The sequence below is a fragment of the Stomoxys calcitrans genome, chromosome 4 (genome assembly GCF_963082655.1).
Source record: "Stomoxys calcitrans chromosome 4, idStoCalc2.1, whole genome shotgun sequence".
In the NCBI taxonomy this organism is placed as follows: Eukaryota; Metazoa; Arthropoda; class Insecta; order Diptera; family Muscidae; genus Stomoxys; species Stomoxys calcitrans.
Window position 1 is genome coordinate 1,143,580 of NC_081555.1, and position 21,171 is coordinate 1,164,750.

Genomic DNA, 21,171 nt, shown 5'->3' on the forward strand with positions numbered 1-21,171 from the left:
AAGCCAAGTACTAATTGCCAACATTTATCAGCAGCAACATCAAAGTGATGTGCTTAGCTTTGTTGTGCTGTTGTGAATGGGAAGGAGAACATCAAGTTAAACATTCTTGATTCTGGGTGATTCTATGAGTTCGAGAGGACATTTGTTAAATGAAATGTCTACATTTGTTATTACACCAAAACTAATTAATCAAATGTAAGCAAAAAATAAATAAATGAAATGAATGAACCAAATAATGAACAAACGAACGAACGTACACTATATCAGAAGACATTACAATGTATTAATCAATAATAAATGTGCAAATTGCAAATAATGAGCAATGTCATTAACAAATTAAAATTCTTGTACACGGTCTAGGAATTCACACACCCTAGTAATACGTAGCAACAAGTAAACATGACATAAAAACCACCATCATCGAGCGATCTTCGAACGTGCGAAATTTAACGTCGCCTGATAAAATTTATTTTTTTACTTTACTCTAATTGGCCATTACAGAAAATTTATTCCTCTAGCCGAACGGGGAATAGATACCCAAGCGCCTGGATATTCTGGTCTGTCTAGCCGCTGTCCCTACTTTTTCGCACATAACTGTTGTCGCGTACCATGATAAAGTATCTAGTGTGTTGAAAAATCATTATCGTCTATTGGTGTATTCATACAAATACCACTTCTGGTAAGCAATTTAAAGTCGAAACCGGTAAGTGAAACTCTAAAAATGAGCCAATCTAGTTTCACATATCCGTAATTTTTAGTGAAGCGTAGTTCGAATAAGTGCTGTTCATTTCCAGTTAAGCGATAACGCTAAAGTGAAAGCGATACTTGGGTCGTAAAAGGGCAATGGTCAGAAGCACTCTTTAAAAATTTGAGGCTATTATTACCGAAATGAAACAACAAATGCCTATGCAAGATTTATTTATTACGCGAATTTGCCCAATTCCAGATAATTTCGCATAGAAAAACCTTTTTCACTTATTAGATAAAATGTTCTCATATATCCGAAATTTGGAATGTAAAAACTTTTCAGTAAAGCGTTTTATAGTTATGCAGCTTCGACTGTGTATGAAATACTATACAACGAGGTTGGTCAAGATGTACCATTATTATAACTTAGTGCATTTGTTTGTAACACCCAGAAGGAAGAGAGATAGTTATAGCTCGCATATAGTTATAGTTATAGATAATTATAGCTTCGTCAAATCTTGGGTAATTTTTGGGATTTTCTCTTGAGTTTCGACATTACTGGTGAATTTCATGGAAATCGGTTCAGATTTAGATATAGCTGTCATATATGTATATCGATAATCACTCCAAGAACCACTGTAAGTGCATTTATTGTCCAATATTGCCAAAATTTTGCACAACTTTTTCCACGACGACTACCGCATTATCTGAGAAGTATGCTCGAAATCGGTTCAAATTTAGATATAGTTCTCATATATTTTCGTCAGATTTTGGGTAGTTTGCAATAATGTTGTCATTTGTCAACCGTAGTTATTACAGCTTGAACATATTTGCTCGAAATATGATACGGATTGCTTAATAACCCATCTGAAAACATCCGCCGAGGTCCATCAAAATTGGTTCAGAATTGAATATAGTTCCCACATTGTACTTATAGGATAGGTGTAGGGTATTATACAGGCGGCACCGCCCGACTTTCGCTCTTCCCTACTGGTTTGTTTTAGCAAATTCTCAAATTGACACCAAAGTAAATGACAGTTTGATATTAAACCAGGCGGTTTAATACTATCAATACCCTATGGTAGCGAAAGAACAAAGTTTGGTGAAAAGTTTTCTATCAGTGCACATCGAAAAAGAACTACACTTCATAAAATTGTCAAAAAATGGCTACTCATTGGTATCTAAGGCATTAACTAGACATCATATATTTCTAAAAACCTCTTGTTTACAGTGGTCTTATGAATCATTTGAACAAAAGACAAAATTATTTACATTGGAAAAACACCCAATAATGGTCAATGATTTAGAATTTATTTATATTTAGTCAACATTGGGACATATCAGAAAAAGAAGCAAATTTGCCTATGAACATTCTTTTAAGGTGCAGGAGCAAATTTCTCACATATCAAAGAGTACTGTGCTATTCAAGTTTTAATTTCAATGATAAGGGACTTCATTTTTATAGCCGAGTCCGAGCGACATGCTGCAGTGTGACACTTCTTTGGGAAGATGTTTTCACATGGCTTCTATGCATGGCACAATACCTAGCAAATGTCGCCAGCATTAGTAGCGGAAAACAACTGCTGAAATTTTTTCTGACCTTCTCGGCAGGATTCGTACTAAGGCGTTCAGCATCTTAGGCGGAGATACTAACCTCTGCGCTACGGTGGCCTTTGGACATATCGGAGAGAGACACACTGGGTATCAACAGTTAAATTCGTTTCGTTATGCAAATATTGTTTGTCGTTGAATGCCGTATTAGAAAAGTAAAAAGAAAATCTCTAAGAAAAAACATTCCGCATTTTTTGAAAAGCCAGAAAACCCCCACAAAATTTATTATAAATTGTATATTTTTTGTCATATCAAAATACAAAAGGTGAACGAACATCAGAGAGCGAGATCAGTATATTAGCCATTAACTTATACATACTTCGACATTCGTACATACATACATATGTATGTAATTGGTTGTATAATGTTCAAGAGTTTTTATTCATTGAATAAATTCAAAAGATACAGTCTAATACATTTATATAAAGATAGAAGATAAAAACGCTTTATGCCTGACCGATTGTTAATTCGGAAATACTATTTCAAGTACATGAATAAGCAAAAGAATTTTTCATTATGCACATTGAAGTTTATTACACCCGAAGCATTCATGGAATGTTTGATTTTCATCTTATTTTCGCAAAAAAAATAAATAACAAAAAAAGGAAAGAATGAAAAAGAAACAGCGGCAGGTAGTTTCGTTTGTGGCACCACAAAAAGTTTGTTTACCCTAACAACAACAGCAACCGGCAAGGCTTGCCGGTGACGACGAATGATGTTGATGCTGACGGCACTGCGTTTGCCTGCTGCTTCTTTTTCTTCTTCTTTTGATAATGATGATGTGCGGATTACTCACATAAAATGTGTAGAGGATATTATGTGGCGGCATATACACACATAAATGCAGCACAGGTAAGCTATATCGAAAGATTAGTATTGCAGATTGTTTGAACAGGAAGAGCAGGTCCTACTGAAATTAGTATAGACTTGGATAAGGTATAACAGTAAACCAACAACCGTTTTTAGTCTAGATCATATGTGGTTTATTCGAGCTTGGATACCTTCAATGTAGTTACTGTGGCTTAATCCTCGAACTGTTCTCACAAATTGTTTTAACTTAATTTCTCAAACTTTTTGAATTCAATTTAATTTAAACTTTAATTTAAGCGTATGTCCACTAATTCGATTTTAAATAGTTTCTGTTAAAATGATTGTTGGATTGGAGATACGTACAGTCCTTATGAAAACCTATAATGAAAGTATTGTATTCACTTCTTGAACTGTAGGACAAGAAGTCAAATTACATTACATTAAAAGTGAAACTGCTGATCTGAAAATTAGGATCTTCATTCACACCGTACAAGAATTGAATTCAATAATGTTTCCCATAATTTATCATTAAAATTGGTTGAAAATGATATTCAACTACGGAAGTCGAGTTGAATTTAAACGTTTCTAAACTTTGCAAAGAACAATCAGCAAAATCAACATCTCTATCCAACATTTACCCCCAATATGTGTGGTAAATGTTGGATAGAATTGTTGATTTTGCTGATTGTTCTTTGTAAAGTTTACAACAATTCTATCCAACACTTATCACTAATATTGGTGGTAAACAAGTTCTCAAAGTGAATCCGAGTTTCAGAAGTGAAGGGCACACCATGATCGTTGTATACTTAAATCAAAACCAAATGGCGAATTTTTTTTTATAATGTCTGTTGACGTTGTTACGTTGGGCATTTTTTACTTAAACCATTTTCAAAGTCAATGTAAACAAATTTAGGAAAATTTTAAATATAGATGTGGTGTGTTTGGTTAATATAAACAAATATTTGTGAATTTAGTTATTTTTAGCTTGAGGAAAATTTATGTAGTTTATCATTATGGGCATGTGCGTAATTCCTCTGGAATTCATTGAGTACGTCAAAAATAATAGAAAAAATATCACATACACAAAAGTGTACATATGTATGTTTGTACGTATACTGAAGCAAAACAAAACAACAGCTCATCGCTGATACTTGCTATATGAAACTACAAGTTTCTGTCGATATTTCAAATGAGACGTATGTACATATATTTGCTACATTGATTTGATACAAAATATTCAAAAGGATTGCGAAAGTTGCTTATATGGTCATTTCGTTAAGTAAAATGGTGTGATGTATATTTTTCCATTATGAATATGAAAAGAAAACCGTTGGTTTTGTAATTATAGCCACGCTTCAAACCATAATCCCAAGCTCGGCAAAGCAACTTATGCGACAACAAAGTTCTCGGACATATAAACCTTACGTGATTTCTACTCAAACGTATTGTGGATACCATGATAAAGAGTAGGCCTTCCAGAGAACTGATCTAATACAAACAACATGCCTATGTCAAAGGAAGGTACATGGAGACTGTCCTGTACGAGGTTGTGCATGTTGTTGTTGTAGCCACATTTCCATGTGGAGGTGGCGATCCTCGTCAAGCTCCTGTCGGTGAGAAAGCTTGTTCCGGTCCAAAGGACAGATCGCCGCAGTAGGGCTGCAAAGTCAACCGGAATCGAGTTTTTGTGGCCGGAGTCGAAGTCGGACTATTGAGCCGGACTTTGGTTCAGAGTTGAGCCCGCTTGCCCCGACTGCGAACCGCAGCATTGCGCCGCAGAAACAGGGTGGCCTTTGGTTATTTAAAGGCGCCAATAACTCGCCTTGTCATATCGAGCATCATAGGCACTTACTATTTGTGCAAGAGCCGGTGCCGCCCGGCCTCTCATTGAGACTCTCCGATCGATACCGCTGATTGACCGCGGCTGCCGTTTGCAGCTACTCCGTATGGAGCATTACACTATCCGCGACCCGTGGACGAGCCCGGTAGCTCGCAGCTAAGCTTTTCCTGACAGCAATGAACACCACACAAATCGGACTTTAATGTTCTAGCCGGTATGGTGCTCACAGCTATCCCGTGCCGAGGTTGTGCATACAATAGAAGCATTATTCGATGCCAAGACGGTTATGCATATGCGGTATGCGTTGACATCGAGGGTGTTTTTAATAAAGTGAAGACCGAAACACTGATCCAACCCTCAGACCAGTACCGAGTGGACCGTGTCCTTAGAGACCGTATAAAACGATTGCTAAGAAATAGGTGTATACACGCAAAAAAAATAGTTCGTTTCATATTAAAGAAAATTTCGCCAAGTAAACTTCTTTTTTTAAAAAACGTAGATTTTGTACGATAAAAGCTCATATTTTTTGCGATAAATTCTTGCAAGATTTGGTGACAAATATAAAGTTTTTTCTACACTGACAATATTTTTCATTCTTGATGTATAGAACATCTTATTCGGTATTTAAACTAGTTTTTTTGCTTAAACATTAATTTAACGTCGTGCTTATGTATATTCTTTTAAATTTTTAAAAAAATTGTGCGTATTGAAAAGGTTACCCAGTTCAATTTAATGTTGTAACACAATTTACCATCCGCCCAACACTTTTTATCCATCACTTGTCTATACTCCTTAATAGTCCCCCTCTCTCTCTCTCAAGTAGAGAGACACAAGAGAATAATTATTGGTCCTGTAAACGAATAATCGTTTGCGGCTATTGAAACACTTTTGCCATTACATTTTTGGTTTTACAACAAAAGAAAGGTACTTTAACCATAGGCGGATTTACAATGAACAAAGTTAGTTACATTCGATAATACTACGTTTATGGCTAACGTTTGATGTGTTGAAGCGAAACGTTAAATAGTTACCATAAAAAAAACTGCGATATAAAAGATTTGTTTCTCATGTTGTGAACGTTTTATTTGTTTTGCGTGTAGATTGTGGGTCTCATGACATAATCAACTGACATGACATGTAAACTGAGATCTGTTTCCGACTGTCTGACCAGGATGGTATGGTCACAACAGATGGCACGATCCGCTTTGTTTGGGTTCCGTTCATAGAGGATTAAGGCAGCGATTTCAATTTGTCTTTGAAGAAAATTTTTTTAATTGGATGTTTTTGGCCATGGCAATATTGTGTTGTAGTGTGAGTGTACCTATCACTTCTTTAAAATATCAAACTTTCCCACAGAAGTTCCAGTTTGCATTCGACAGCAGTATTGTCAGGGTCGGAAATGTAAATCACAATCATTAATTGCGTCTTTAAAGATTGAAAAGCATCATTAATGGTAGGGAAGTTAGCTTTGGTAAAGAAACGCCACGGTAACAGACTGTATAGTGCGATTAGATTCGATTTTCACCAGAGGGTTGGCTCTGCCGCTACCCAATAAAAGCCATTCTCTTACTTCCATTCTCACAGACTGCCAACGAAATCTGGCCTTGAAGTCGGAATTTTTTTATTCCATGCTTGAAATTAGAAGCTTAATGTTTCTACTAAAGATTTCCAGTTGTTTCTGTTACGAGCTATTAATCTTAATTCGTTAATCAATTTGCCTATTTCACTGAAAACAGTTTGGCGCCATGTCGCTTGTGGTACATGACATCGGCTTAGGCTTCAAAATAAGAATTATATAGCTGACAAGAACTAGAAAGGCATATCAACGGGAAAAAACTTAGTTCCATAGACGTTGTTAAACGTATTAAATATTTTTTTTCTAAATTCCCATTTGTAAAAACATCTAAAGAGTATTAGATACGTAATTTCAGAGCTATTGAATTTTTCACATTAATTGTCGAATACAAAGTGTGAATACGAGATGGCACACAGTTTGTGCAGTAAAGTAACAAAGAAAGATGTGGGCGCAAAGGATTTTGGTGTGGAAGGCGGTGCGCAAGAAGATGACCATTAAATTTGAATTTCTTTTAACAATATATTGTTATTCTTGTTGATGTGTTTTAGTGATTTTCATTAAAATTACACTGGTAAATGCACATTTCAGTCATTCCTTTGTGTGATTTGAATGTAATGTCAAAATGTGGCCATTGTACAAAATGCTATTTGGATATACTGTAGATATATGTATGCACTGCATTGTATAAGATGATGTAGACAAAGCACACTTGTCTTTAATTAATAATATTATGTGTGTGCTAGCAAACAAACACATGAGCACGACCAGTCCTGGCATTCACGAATGCCAGAAAAATCGTTTGAATGAAATCCAATGTCTGTTGCGGCGTTGGTAGCGTTGATGGTGTGTCATTCCCTCTTAATTAGCATAGGACATAAAAAAGCTGCATGAGACATGAAATTTCTCCTGCCGTAAAGAAGAGAGCGCAGGGTCAACAGACAATTCTTGGAAGGATCAATGGATTTGCTTTGAATCAATGGTGGCACACTATGCCATGTCCTCTCTACCGCAGGCGCATGCTACAAAGGATGTACAATACATGCGATGCTAAGAAGATTAATGTCAACATGACAACGGCCAACAATTAAATAAATCTATGAGCGACCACTTATACATAATGAAATGCTTATAAATTGTAATTCAATTTGAATACAAGAATAACACAAAATGAAAAAAGTCACCACACAAATAGATTTTGGGTAGACCAGCGATGGCAGCAACACCCAACCAGTCAACAACAAGAAAGGCACGGTCGATTTTTTGTTTTGGCTCATGCCTGGGATGTATAATAGATGGGGGGTGCAATACCCCAATACCCACCCTTACCGTTCAACACTAACTAACGCCCAACCCTTGTTGTTTATCTCAATTATGCAGTCGTTCAATGGACGTCATTTTGCATACGGCTGCAGATCACTCATTTATCATGTGCTAAGGTAAGAGAGCAGTCTATCTAGCTGGGAAAAGATCCCAATGTATCCTCCTACCAGCTGCTAGCCTACCTAGCAGACTATGACAATATCAATATGTGTGGAACTGTTTCCTGTTTACACTGTTCATACAGAGATCAGCAATTATTTAAAAAGGGAAGGGATCTTAGAAAGCTTTTAAAGGTGCAAAGCCTCAATTAAATACAAAATTTTCAAATATACGAATCTTAAAACGCCGAACAAGACCAAAATTGAAAAAGGTTCGAAATCAAATATAAGAATGCTTCTAGCTTTCTAGGTAAGGTTAGGATTCTCAGTGGAATCTGCCATCGTCCATTGCGATAATACAGGGATAGGAGAAGGAAGGTGCATTCTATTTACTACCGTTGAGCCATCCAAGTCGCTTTAAAAAGCCCAACAACTTGCGAATGTTCACAGCGTTTAATTTAGACAAGGTCTCAAAGGAATGAGAACCTAAAGTGCAACGCCTTCTGACTGCCAATGCGATGCAGATGTTCTATAGTATGTTCTTCCTCGACGTCTTCACAGCTTCAGCAAAAGTGGTTCATTGTGTCATCATGTTTTCCGATCAGACAGTGACCTGTCATGACGGACACAATGATTGAGATGTCTGTTTTAGCCAGCGACAGCAAAGCGATTGACCTCTTCAAGTCTAGATGAGGCCACATAATTTTGGAGTACAGTCGAAACCGGATTGATGAAACGATAAAAAATACATTAATTTGGTTTCACTTATCCGTAGTTTTCAGTTTAGCGTAGTTCGGATATGTGAAATTAGTTTTCAGGCGTTTTGATTCAAATCATGATTTGATTACATTTCTAATAAAAACAAGGCCTCAAAGAAATGAGAACCTCAAGTGGAACGCCTTCTGAATGCCAATGCGATGCAGATGTTCTATAGTTTGTTCTTCCTCGACGTCTTCACAGCTTCAGCCAAAGTGGTTCAATGTGTCAGCATGTATGGCGATCAGACAGTGACCTGTCATGGCGGACACAATGATTGAGATGTCTGTTCTAGCCAGCGACAGCTAAGCGATAGACTACTTCAAGTCTATATGAGGACACATAATTTTGCAGTATAGTCAAAAGCGATAGATGAAACGATAAAAAAATACATAAATTTGGTTTCACTTATCCGTAGTTTTCAGTTTAGCGTAATTCGGATAAGTGAAATTAGTTTCCAGACGTTTTTATTCAAATCATGATTATCATTAAGTTTTTTTTATTTACCAGACGCAAAAAAAAATCTTAAATAAGTTACGCGACAGTTGTCAAACACACACACACATGCTGAACTTTTTTGTGTGAAATAGTAGAAAACTTAGTCATACATTCCCAAAAAAGTAAGAAATATGTGACTAAGAATTATACCTAATAGCCAATTTTGTGGCAGAATAGCGAATCGGATAACTGTCTCTTTTTGGCGGTTAGACACATTAAAGATAAGTGCGAGTTTCACTTTTCTACCCTATGAAAGTCATAACCACTGTATAAGAAGAAATGCAAGTGAATTTTCACGTCATCATACTAATTATGTATGAAATAACTTGAGCAATGCTCAGTAGAAAAGTCAGAGACAATCAATCATAAGCGATGTATCAAAATATGTATTTTTGAAGCGAATTTTTTAAATTCTAAATAGTTTCCCATAGATAAAAAAACTTTTTCATTTTTTACTTATGCGGTTTCAGTTTCATATAAAAGCGAAATGTGTGGTGTGAAAACTTTTTCAGTTTAGCGATATTTTCAGTAAAGCGATATTCACTAAAGCGAATTCAATGGCCTTGAATAACACCAAAAACGTATGGTAGATTCCATTAAGTTACACATTAGCGGGATTTTTTCGCTAAAGCGTATTACAGTATGCGGTTTCGACTATATTCACAACCTGCACTTTGTGACCATCAGTCATGTATTGCCCTTCGGGTCTGATTCTAAAGACTAAGTTCACACGTCGCTAGAGGCTTACCCACAGATTCCAGTTCCCCTGTAATATGTAAGGTAGTTCCTAGACTCGCAAGCTCGTCTACTCTACAATTCCCTGGTTCTTCAGTCTTAGTTCTCCACCAAAGCCGCCCTTAGCCTCAAAGCAGTGTCGCAGTTGCTGCAATCCACAATGTGGCTGTGATGCACAAACAAGCCATTGTTTAGATGCGACTTACCAGATCACAACACCAAATAGCATTATAAATTATTCCCATGAACATAAAGAACAGAGGCAAACTTCTCACATATCACTGAGTGCCGTCCAATTCAAGTTTAAGCTCAATGATAAAGGGTCTCCTTTTTATAGCCGAGTCCGAACGACACGTCTTTCGGGGAAGTTTTTACATGGCATGTAAGGTACCATGCCAAATTTCACCAGCATTAGGAGGAGATAAACACCGCTGAAATTTTTTTCTGGTGTTCTAGGATTCAAACCCCCAGCAAAGCATTATAGGTCTGACACCTACTGTATACAGCCAGTACACGCGGTTTGAACACCAAACTTTGCCAATGGCATTTCTTTTCCTTTCCAAGAGTTGCATTTCTTTTCCTTTTCAAAATGTTGGATTTGTAGTTAAATTTCCTTGTTCAAAAGGAAAAACCCGAACCAGGAAAAACCATACACTGCACCACAGTCACCCTGAACGACTGAGTTCAAATCCTCACGAGAACATTAGAAAAAAATTTCAGTGGTGGTTTTCCACTCCTAATGGTGGCGACATTTGTGAGGTACTTTGGGGGAAGTTTTTGCATGGCATGTAAGGTACCATGCCAAATGTCGCCAGCATTAGGAGGAGATAACCACCGCTGATTTTTTTTATGTTCTTTCCCTTTTCAAAATGTAGGATTTGTAGTTAAATTTCCTTGTTCAAAAGGAAAAAACCGAACCATCCGAAATCCTGGCGAGAACATTAGAAAAAATTTTCAGTGGTGGTTTTCCACTCCTAATGGTGGCGACATTTGTGAGGTACTATAGCATTTGAAAAATTGTTATGTCAGCCATGTTAAAACTTCTCCCCGGACTCGGCAATACAAATTAAGCCCCTTATAATTGAGCTTAAACTAGAATCGGACAGCACTCATTGATATGCGAGAAGTTTGTCCCTTCGTGGGCAAATTTGCTTTTGCAATGTACATATGTACGAGGTCTGATCAAAAAATAGCCGCTGTTTTCAAGTTTTGTGATTTTCGCTTTTTTTTTTTTGTTATGTTCATACACATATCTATTATGTATGTTGGTAATATAAGCCATTTTGGATTGTCAGTTTGTTTTTGACACACAAAAAGGCTAGTCGTGTTTTAGTGTGCAATTCGATTTTTTACTATACGCCTACGATTACTTATAGGGCTTTCAGGGAATACCACAGTTTAGGTTTGGGTAAAACACACACACGCACCTTTGCTTGTTGCACTTCCTTATTTTCCCCACTGCTAAGTTTAGAATTATGTTATTGTGAATCTTATCAAATTTGTTTTGGCAAAAGAGAAAACATGAAAAATTCTTCTTATTAGGAAATGCCCACATGACGCCATCTGTCATCCTACTATGCCAAGCAAAATGGAAATTTTTAACACCTGAGAGCGGTTCTTGTTGCTACATTGAAGTTTGCTCATCTTTTTTGTTGGTCTGTGTAGGACGGATCTAAACAAAATGTCATTCAATTATCTAAACCATACGTGTGCAATGAGCACCACACAATGCTACATACTAACCACACATAATAAGAGTGTGAATACATATGTATGTATTAGTCCTAGAGTATATTCATAGCTAAAATATTATATTTAGTACATACGGGAAATTAAATTATTGTTTGGTTTTCTTCATAATTGTTTTGTTGAAATTATTTTTGCTTCAGTGATTCACGCTAATTGTTAATACAAGCACATATGGCTGGCTGGGTGGCGAAGACAGGGCGACGAATGGAATGGGGCGTGTGATATCTGCCTAAATATGTTGCTGATGAAATCGCTTTGCCAAAGCCATCCCAGAAAGTGCAATGCGCAATGCTTTACATCAAAATAAGGAATGTTACTGCATGTAAATTAGAAGGCAATCTCTAATGGCATCCATTTTGCCTAGGATGCAATACAAAACGCACATAACAGTATTTGCTGTGCACAATTGCATGGTGAATATCAAGTTGTGTAGACATTTAATGATATAAAAGAAAAGACGTCTCTAAGTCTGTTAACACTTAACATACTATGTAAGGCATTTTATTGTTCAATTCAATAATTCCATTTGAATTCCAAATTCAAAAAGGATTTGCATTTGCTTCAATCCATTTTTAAATGTCTTTCTGCATTCGAATTGAGACAACTCCACCACAAGTTGTTTGAATACTTTAATGGCTGCTGCAGTCAACATCTGACAATACTAAGTGTTGTTGGAATCCTAAATGTAAACAGCAAGCCTTGTTCACCATAAAATAAGTCATATATACTCTCTACTTTATAGTTGATCTGAATAATTTCATAAAAACTGTCGATAACACTGTGAAGTGCTTAAAGAAAATATGATTGCTAAAAACCATTAAAGCACGTTTACATTGCAAATTAAATTAGATCGAATTGAACAAATTCGCGAATAAATCCAAACCGTTTACACTGTGTTTACGGTAATTTAATGACATACATGCATATCACACATATCCATGCACAATTCTTGATAATAGCAGCATTTTTGAAGCTTTTATCGATTATTCAGTCATTGAATCTGGGGTCAAATTATCGCAACCGTGATTGAGTGCGCTTTCGTATTGAATGAAATTTAATCTCGTATTTAATGGGCCTTATACCACTTGTATATAAATTTGTATGTTCAAGTTTTTCTAAGGAATGTAGATTTAAACATTCGCGTTCTTTAATTTCAAAAATTTTCTTTCAATAAAGAGATACATCATTCATAATAGAGAGATTTCGAACGATTTTACTCGTTCACGTATGCAGTAGTTCGCGCCCCGATTTATGTGAGGTTTTTAAAGTAAATCCAGCAAAAATGGAATCTATTTTTGTAGCAAGTTGGACTGGAATTTGAATAAAACCTCTCGGTTAAAGAAGGCTTTTGAGGCTCTTTACACTAAAAAATGTCATTTTCCTAATTTTAAAGATTCGAGCCAAAGATTAGCAATCTTAATTTAAATATGATCAATTTTCCAACTTTTTAACATTTCCTTTTGTGAAAAATATTTTCCTTCATATTAAGGATTTTTTATTTTAAATGGTGGGTTAACAGATCCCTTACTTTGCGTCTTGTTATTAAATTAAATCTAAAAGTTCAAAATAGCGTTGAAAGTTAGGAAATTTACCTTGGGACAAGACAACAGTGAACCGTAGTTGAAGACGCTTCCGGTGAGGAATAGAGTCACACGTGGGGCTAAGGGCACTACCTCAACAAGGTTCCTAGAAGTTATGATGGGAAGCCAACCGATCGATTTATTTATTAGGCAAGAGGTAGAGAGGACACTGTAAAGACTATTGCAGCTCAACCAACTTAGGAGAACTCCAGTTAGACGAACCCGTATACAAGCATATTGAAACACCTGCAGTCGATCTTTCAAACACACAAAACGCAGACCTCGGACTATATATGAAGATACCAACTCTGACTCTGGAATGGTTGAAGGGTCGTACTACGTTTTGAGGCGATGACTTTTGCATTTTCCAAGCAGTAGTGTTTGCGATAACTACGGCAGCAGAGATTGGGCTATCCAGAAGAATATATCGATATTATATGCGATAGGCTTTAAGAAGCCTTAAGACCACGAGCGTAGGATCAAGCTTTGGGTCGTTGGCGAGATGTTCATATGTTTTCGAGGTTATGATAACCTGGTTTTGTATTGGGTTCCTGGACATGCGGATATTTTAAGGATCGAGAAGGAGGACCTGCTTGCAAGATCGGATGTACAATTTGCCTTGTGTCAATATCGAAGAATTTTCATGGAATTAAGTAGCTTTATAAGTATATTCATTTGTTCATTCTGTTTGCAACACATCGAAATATCAATTTCCAACCCTACAAAGAATATAAATTTGGGATCGTCATAAAATTCTGAGACGAGTTTTTTAATCACTCTGACTGTAGTCTCAAAAACTTGAGGAATTGAGTTGAAATTTTGCATAGACCCGTATTTCTTCCATACGCAGATAAAGTTCTTGAATCGGGCAAATAGATATATATTTGGATATAGCTGCCATATAGACCGATCTGCCGTTTTTGGGTCCTAAGCCCAAAAAACCCCAATTGTTGTTCGATCTCGTTGAAATTTCGAATAACGAACTATACTAAGGCACCCGATATTCGAACCGAATATGGTTCTTGTCAGGCATATTTCGATATAGCTAACATATAGACTTATCTGTCGATTCAGGTCTTAAGCCCATTAAAGCCACATTTATAACCCGATTTCGCGGAAATTTATCCAATTATCCGATATCCAAACCAAATATGGTTCATATCGGATCATATTTCGATATAGCTAACATATAGACCGATCTGCCGATTCAATTTGTTAAGCCCATGAAAGCCACATTTATAACCCGATTTCGCTGAAATTTGGAAGAGGGAGTTTTATTAGTGCCATCGACATCCGAACCGAATATGGTGAAGATTAGATAATATTCCGATATAGCTGTCATATAGATAGAATTTGGGGTCTTAAGCCCTTAAAATTAGCCACCCGATAACTGAACCAAGACAATATCATCAGACAATATAGCTAGATAAAGCTATAATATAGACTGATGTGCCGACTTAGGGTTTTAAGCGCATAAAAAGCGCATTTATCACCCGACTTGGTTAAAAATTTTGTACAGTGAGTTGCACTAAGCCACCCGATATCTGAACCTAGTATGGTCCACATCAGACCATATTTTATTTAGATATTAATATAGATATATTAGTTATAATAAAGAAAGAGTAATATATACATGTATCCATGGTGGTGGGTATCCATCCATTTTTCGTTGTTTTATTTCAAATTTTGCAAATTTTTGCTTATGAACTTTCCACTATGGAAAAGGGACACTAGAAAAACAGGAAACAAGTGCTGCCAATCAGTGCTGTCCGATTGAAGTTTAAACTCAATGATAAGCGACCTCCATATGTAGCCGAATCCGACCGGCGGTGCGTAATGCGGCAGAGTACTTCATAAATTTCGTCAGCATTAGGAGGGAATATCCAATGCTGATTTGTTTTATGTTCTCGCCAGGATTCGGACAAGCTCGCCAGCATTAGGGGGGAATATCCAATGCTGAATTTTGTATGTTCTCGCCAGGATTCACACAAGCTAACTTCTGAGCTACGATGGCCTAGAAGCATTGAGAGGCATAAATCCACGCAGGCGTTTGAATGATGATAGAAAATGGATGAAACTTTGCCAATACTGGCGGGTATTATTTTATTCGCGTTATTGGCAAATATTTTTAATACCAATTGGATTCAATTTAATACCAGTCGAAGAAGGCTATTACACCGAAAGAAAAATGCATATCATATAGTATTGATAGTGAAGCAGCACCTTGAATTAATCCCAAAACAATACCATATGGTATCAATAACGCTTTACACCATACCTACCATACGGTATTAATTTGGTTTTAATTCACTATAATTACCGTGTGTACACATTTTTCTTTCGATGTAAGAATTGACGGTGTCACATTTGTATTCTTATCATCACGACAAACGTGTTGTTTAGCTTTGTACTTAAAATATTGACGCTATTAAATATTTTTTGTTTTCATTAGATTTGTGGGCGTTAAAACGTGTTCAAATGCTCCAAAGCGGTGAAAATGAAAGTAGTACAAACTTTAGGAAGCAATCTATATCAAAAACATGATAAAGTCTCTTGTGTGGTGAAGGATGCTGTGTTGGTGTATTAATATGAAAACCACTTCTAGGAATCAACAATGGCTATGGAATCCATTGCTGAACACGAAGAATCGAGTTTGGTATTTATTTAATTGTAATTATAACATAAATATGTAATCGAAATAAAATAAAATAAACATTTTTTTCAATGGTATTTTATTTTGAATCATTAGGGGATGGAATATTCAATAACGGTTTGGAACTGAAAACAATAACGGGTTGGTACTAAAACCAATAGCAGTTTGGTATTCAAATCAGTCGGTTATAAAGCTAGTACCAAACGGTACTAAATCATTTTATATATCCATACCATGCAGTACTGCTTTGTTACCATACGGTATTGCTTTACTATTAATATCTATGGGTATCCATTTTCATTCGGGTGGCATTATAAAGTACGTTAACAGACGGTAACTCGTGGAGAGAATTCATCGGAAGGTGAAGAGGGAAGTTGAGGAATCACAATGGGTTTTACTCTGGCCAACGCGGATCCCTAGACTACAAAGGTCTTGGCACCATCCTCCGCCAATCTAACCTATTTTGAACGATACGTCATACCAAAAACAATAGGATTTAGCATTTGAATGGCGAAAAGAGCCATAAAACACGTTTAAGTGAGCAGTGTAAAGGCGCTTTCCGATAAGTTGAAACGAAATTTGGTGGGAAAAATGTAAGAAACTCCTTGATTTTTGATAATGAAACACCGGGAAAAATCGTACTAATGGGTGTTACATGGTGGCATTTCATATTTTTAGAAAATTTAGTTCAATAAACTCGTCACATATGTAAACAGTAGTTGCTTGATTCAAGTTTTAACTCAATAATAAGTCGCCACTTTTCTTTTGTAGACGAGTTTGAATAAAGAGCGTTGATGTTTTTTTTTTTTTTGGCAAACTATCTAGAACAAAAAAAGACGTTTGACTCTCTTGGTTGTTTTTTGCATATTTTCTGAATGAAAAATTCATTTCTTTTAATGGCTCGATCTATGTGGATAATTTACGTCATTTACGTATGGCGTTCTTGTCGTCGTTAGAGTTTTTTTTTTTTGTTTTTTTTTATTCTTTTAGTGGTTTGCCGCTTGTTTTTCCCCATTCGCAATTCTTTGTTCGAGATACTTGGTGAAAAATAATCATTTGGCATTTTTTCCATGTTTCATAATAGGAAAATCACAATATAATCTAAAAGTAAATATGCATGTATGTATGTTCACATGTGCGGATGGTTAGATGAATTGTTTATAAATTTTCCTACATCTTAATAAACGAGAGAATGTATCTGCGATGGTGTGATATTCTTAATTGATTGGAATGTATTGAAAATCTACACTAATATTTAAAGATCAAGTATAACTCCGAATTTTATAAAGAGATTGTGTATTTTTAAAATCTGATTGTATGTATTACGACTACAAGAGATCATAAACTCTTTGTTTTGTAGTAGTTGTATCGATAGGAAACGCGTAAAATTTGTCTAAATATGTTACTAGACAAGTTTATTCCGAAATATTCAAAAATGTGCTTTTACTAATGCTAAAAATGTTGTATATTTTATAAAACATTCCCAAAACAGCAAAGTGGCCTCTATGGACGGATCAATTTTTTATATCCATTTCTAACCCAACTTCCAACTTAATACGCACTATTCGCCTATTTACTTGCTTCTTTCAACTCATTCCCCATTCCAATTACCCATGCGTGCAAAGTATTTTTATAATCTCATATCTCGTTTAATATTTTCTCCAAGCCCATAATGCAATGAAATGCAACAGAAAAGAAGGAAGTATTCCTCTTAAAAAGGATTTGTATGGACCTTACTACAAGCGGCTATAGTTGTTCAATTGCCTAAACTCATAACAACACATTTATCCATTTGTTTTACTTTGGCAATCGCTCCTCATGTAATTCCTTTATTCGCACTGATTATATCGAGCAATGCAACGCAACGAAAAGCAATGCCATGCAATTCTTACCAAATTTGGCTATACTGCGCATTTCACATTCTATGTGCCTTGGCTTGTTGGGCCGGAATTCATTCGTAATAATAATAATAAAACACAAAAATTTCGAATGAGTGATTTTCAAAATCATCATTTTTCTTGGGATCGTTTTTTGTTGTGGTTGTTTATTTTCTTTTGTCGATGGTCACCATCAACAGAATATCATCAACGGAATGCCGAAAATATAAATCAACCAAGAAATCGGACAAAAAAATTGCATTCAACTTGCATGACATCAATGTAACCGAAAGTTATGACGTCAAAGATTGGATTGGCGGCAATTTGATTAAATAAACTTGGCATTGATGGTTCTTTTTAAGATGCGCTGGCTATATTTATTATTTTAATTAAATCAAAATAAAATATCTACTTATGTTATTGATAAACGGGTTGAATTATATTGCATCAATTTGACGCAGAGGAATCATTTGGTCCACTAGAAGATGCAAGATACATATGCAGCATATGTTTGAGAAAATTGTATACCTTGCTTCTGTACATGTACCTAATTGCATTTCCTGGCCCAAAATATTTGGGTAAAAATCTTGATACACACAGTGTGGTGAAGTTTTCATGTTACAACCCGAAAAAATTCACACCTGTACCAAATAGGGTATAGATCGGATTTATTTGGATATATCTGCCATTTAATTACTCACTAAATACGACATATTTCCCACGCTATTGGAGATCGAACTTTGTTATCCTCCCAATAAGTCCGCTAATAGATGTTTTGTAGACAATTTCGAACTTCATGTTTCTCGAAGAATATCACATTTTCAAAAGGCTGTTATTACACCTTTTTAGTACGGTTTTGTAAAGGGTAGATCCACATCTTCTAACCTCATGGAATTTATATGCTACGTTCATAAGGGTTTTGTGAATGGGGAACAGACAGACTGTGATACACAGGCTTCTGTTCCTTAAACTAGATGTTATGGGTTTTCCGACGGCTCTTCTAGATTGGATATTATCCTCCTTAGAGGTCCGTGCTCAAAGAGTACTGTTCAATGTCTTTTTCGAAGGATATCACAGGGAAGTCACTTGGGTCCATTACTTTTTTTCTTTATCTTAATGATGTAATTCGTTTTTCTAAAATTCTAATGTATGCTGATGATGTGAAGCTTTTTTTTCATACGAACTAACTTGTGGGTTCAACTTACTTGCAGTGCGATCTACACTATCATATCAATTGGTGCAGTGCAAATGAAATGTCCCTTAATTTAATGAAATGTAAGAAATATTATTTTTTTAGATCCCAGCCTATACTTTCGGATTTCTTCATTGGCTCGTACAAACTAGATAGACCCTTAGATCCTTGATTATGGCTTTATCTACACATCGATTCTTACGTTAATAAAGCTAATTATTTATTAGGTTTCATTAAATGTTGGTCCAAGGAATTCAATGACCCTTATGTAACTAAGAGCTTTTTTTGTAAGCTTATTCGTTTACTGTTGATTGGTCTTTCAACACTTAAAAGAAGACGTTTTATGTTAAGAGCATTATTTATCATTAAATTACAACCGGTTCTAATCGATTCTCCATTCCTGACAGCCGAGATAACATTTATTGTTCCCTCTCGGAGAACTCGCAATTTTAAACCTTTAAGGTTGTCGCTCGTGAGAACTAATTACGAGATTAGTAACCCATTGTGGTCCTTATGAGCCATATACAATAGCTTATGTACTACTATATGTTGCACCTCATAAAGAATTTGATATTGCATTTGTAAGATTGTGTGCAAAGTAAAAGCCTTGTTTGATTTGTATACTTTATGATTGGCATTCATTTTCCTAATTATTGCTCACTTTGTAGTTAATAGCTAATTTGTTTCACCTTTCTAGGTTCAATATTTACGGCATCATATTTTAGAGCTCCCTCCGCGGAACAGTAGAACCTGGCCTTTTAACAGTAGTTTTCAGTTTTTAGGAATCATTGTCCTTATTTATTTGCCACTCACATGGGCCTTGGCACTTTACAACTCCATCTGAGGTCCAGTACAACTTTGCCTATTGCATAGGGCGATTGATCATCTGGCACCTATTCTACAACTCCCTCTGCGGACCAGTAAAATACTGGTAATAAATGACTATCTTGTAATTATGTTTACCTCACTGTTATGTGTTGTTTTTGGAAATCACTGATTATATTTTATTTGTTATTATGTAGGTATGTATTACTCACAATACTGGTTAAAGTACTATCAGTAGCCGGTACTATAAAGCCACGAATAACCCGCCACATTCCGTAATTAGGTGTGTACGTGCTTTCCATGCATGAGGCGGCGTCCCCTCGGTCGGCAGAGGCGGGTGGAAGCGAACGAATGAACGATATATACAGATCCCCGCATTTAAGTTCTTATCCGACTAGGCAGAAACTCAACACATTGTCTTCTCAGTACTGAGTATGGTCAAGATCGCAATATATTTGGATATAGCAACCATATATGTCGATATCCCGACATAAGAACTTGGACCCACAAAAAGCCCATTTATTGCCAAATTTATCTGTGTTGGAACCATTTAATTCCATGACCATGTTAGGATATAGCTTTATTAAAGCTTATTTATTGTCAGATACAGCTGTAATTTGGAATTGTATTAGACCAATTAGTCCATATTTCAATATATCTGCCATGAGTTCAAAAATGGTGCTTTTTTCACCGGAATGTGGTTAATACATGTATACGAGGTGGTGGTTTTCAAAAGTTCTTATTTTACTTGTTAAACTTTGGATGTAACATTTAAAGCCGCTCCCATTTGCAATGCTTGTTTGTGCAATGTTTTCCTCTTCCCATTTTTACCAAGATACAAAGTTAAGAATCTACTATACTTTACATTTAAGATAAAACTTCCTTAATATCAAATATTAAATCTTTTAACAACGAAATTTTTCCTTTAAAAAAAGTTGACAAATTGGGTGTCCACTTAGTGGGCCATTTGGCAGGTTCTCTCTACCCTTTTTAAAAATAAAGTTTGTTTTCTCAAAGTCACAATTTACATCAATGCAATGACATGAAAAGTATTTGGCATTGGAACCCTATACTATTGGGTTGCCCAAAAAGTAATTGCGGATTTTTCATATAGTCGGCGTTGACAAATTTTTTCACAGCTTGTAACTCTGTAATTGCATTCTTTCTTCTGTCAGTTATCAGCTGTTACTTTTACTGTTATCCTCACTCCGCACCACCAAATCTTTCTTATTGCCAACACTGATATAAGACCCCGAATTGCACCGAAAATGTGAATAAAAAATATATGTATGGATCTTTATATGACTGATGGATTTCCATTCCGGACCACAGTGCTTCGACAAATAAAATATTTCAAAATGTCC

The 21,171-nt window shown here is 35.9% G+C and overlaps 2 long non-coding RNA genes across 2 annotated transcripts in view; one reads left to right on the forward strand and one right to left on the reverse strand.

The window, feature by feature from the left end:
- The window catches only part of LOC106084177 (uncharacterized), a 125,738-nt gene that overhangs the window by 97,618 nt on the left and 6,949 nt on the right, over positions 1–21,171 (reverse strand). The gene's annotated exons all lie outside the window — the stretch shown is intronic.
- On the forward strand, positions 595–15,990 carry LOC131996833 (uncharacterized). The gene is made up of 2 exons (XR_009398026.1): positions 595–679; positions 15,713–15,990. It is a non-coding gene; the product is annotated as an uncharacterized LOC131996833 (long non-coding RNA).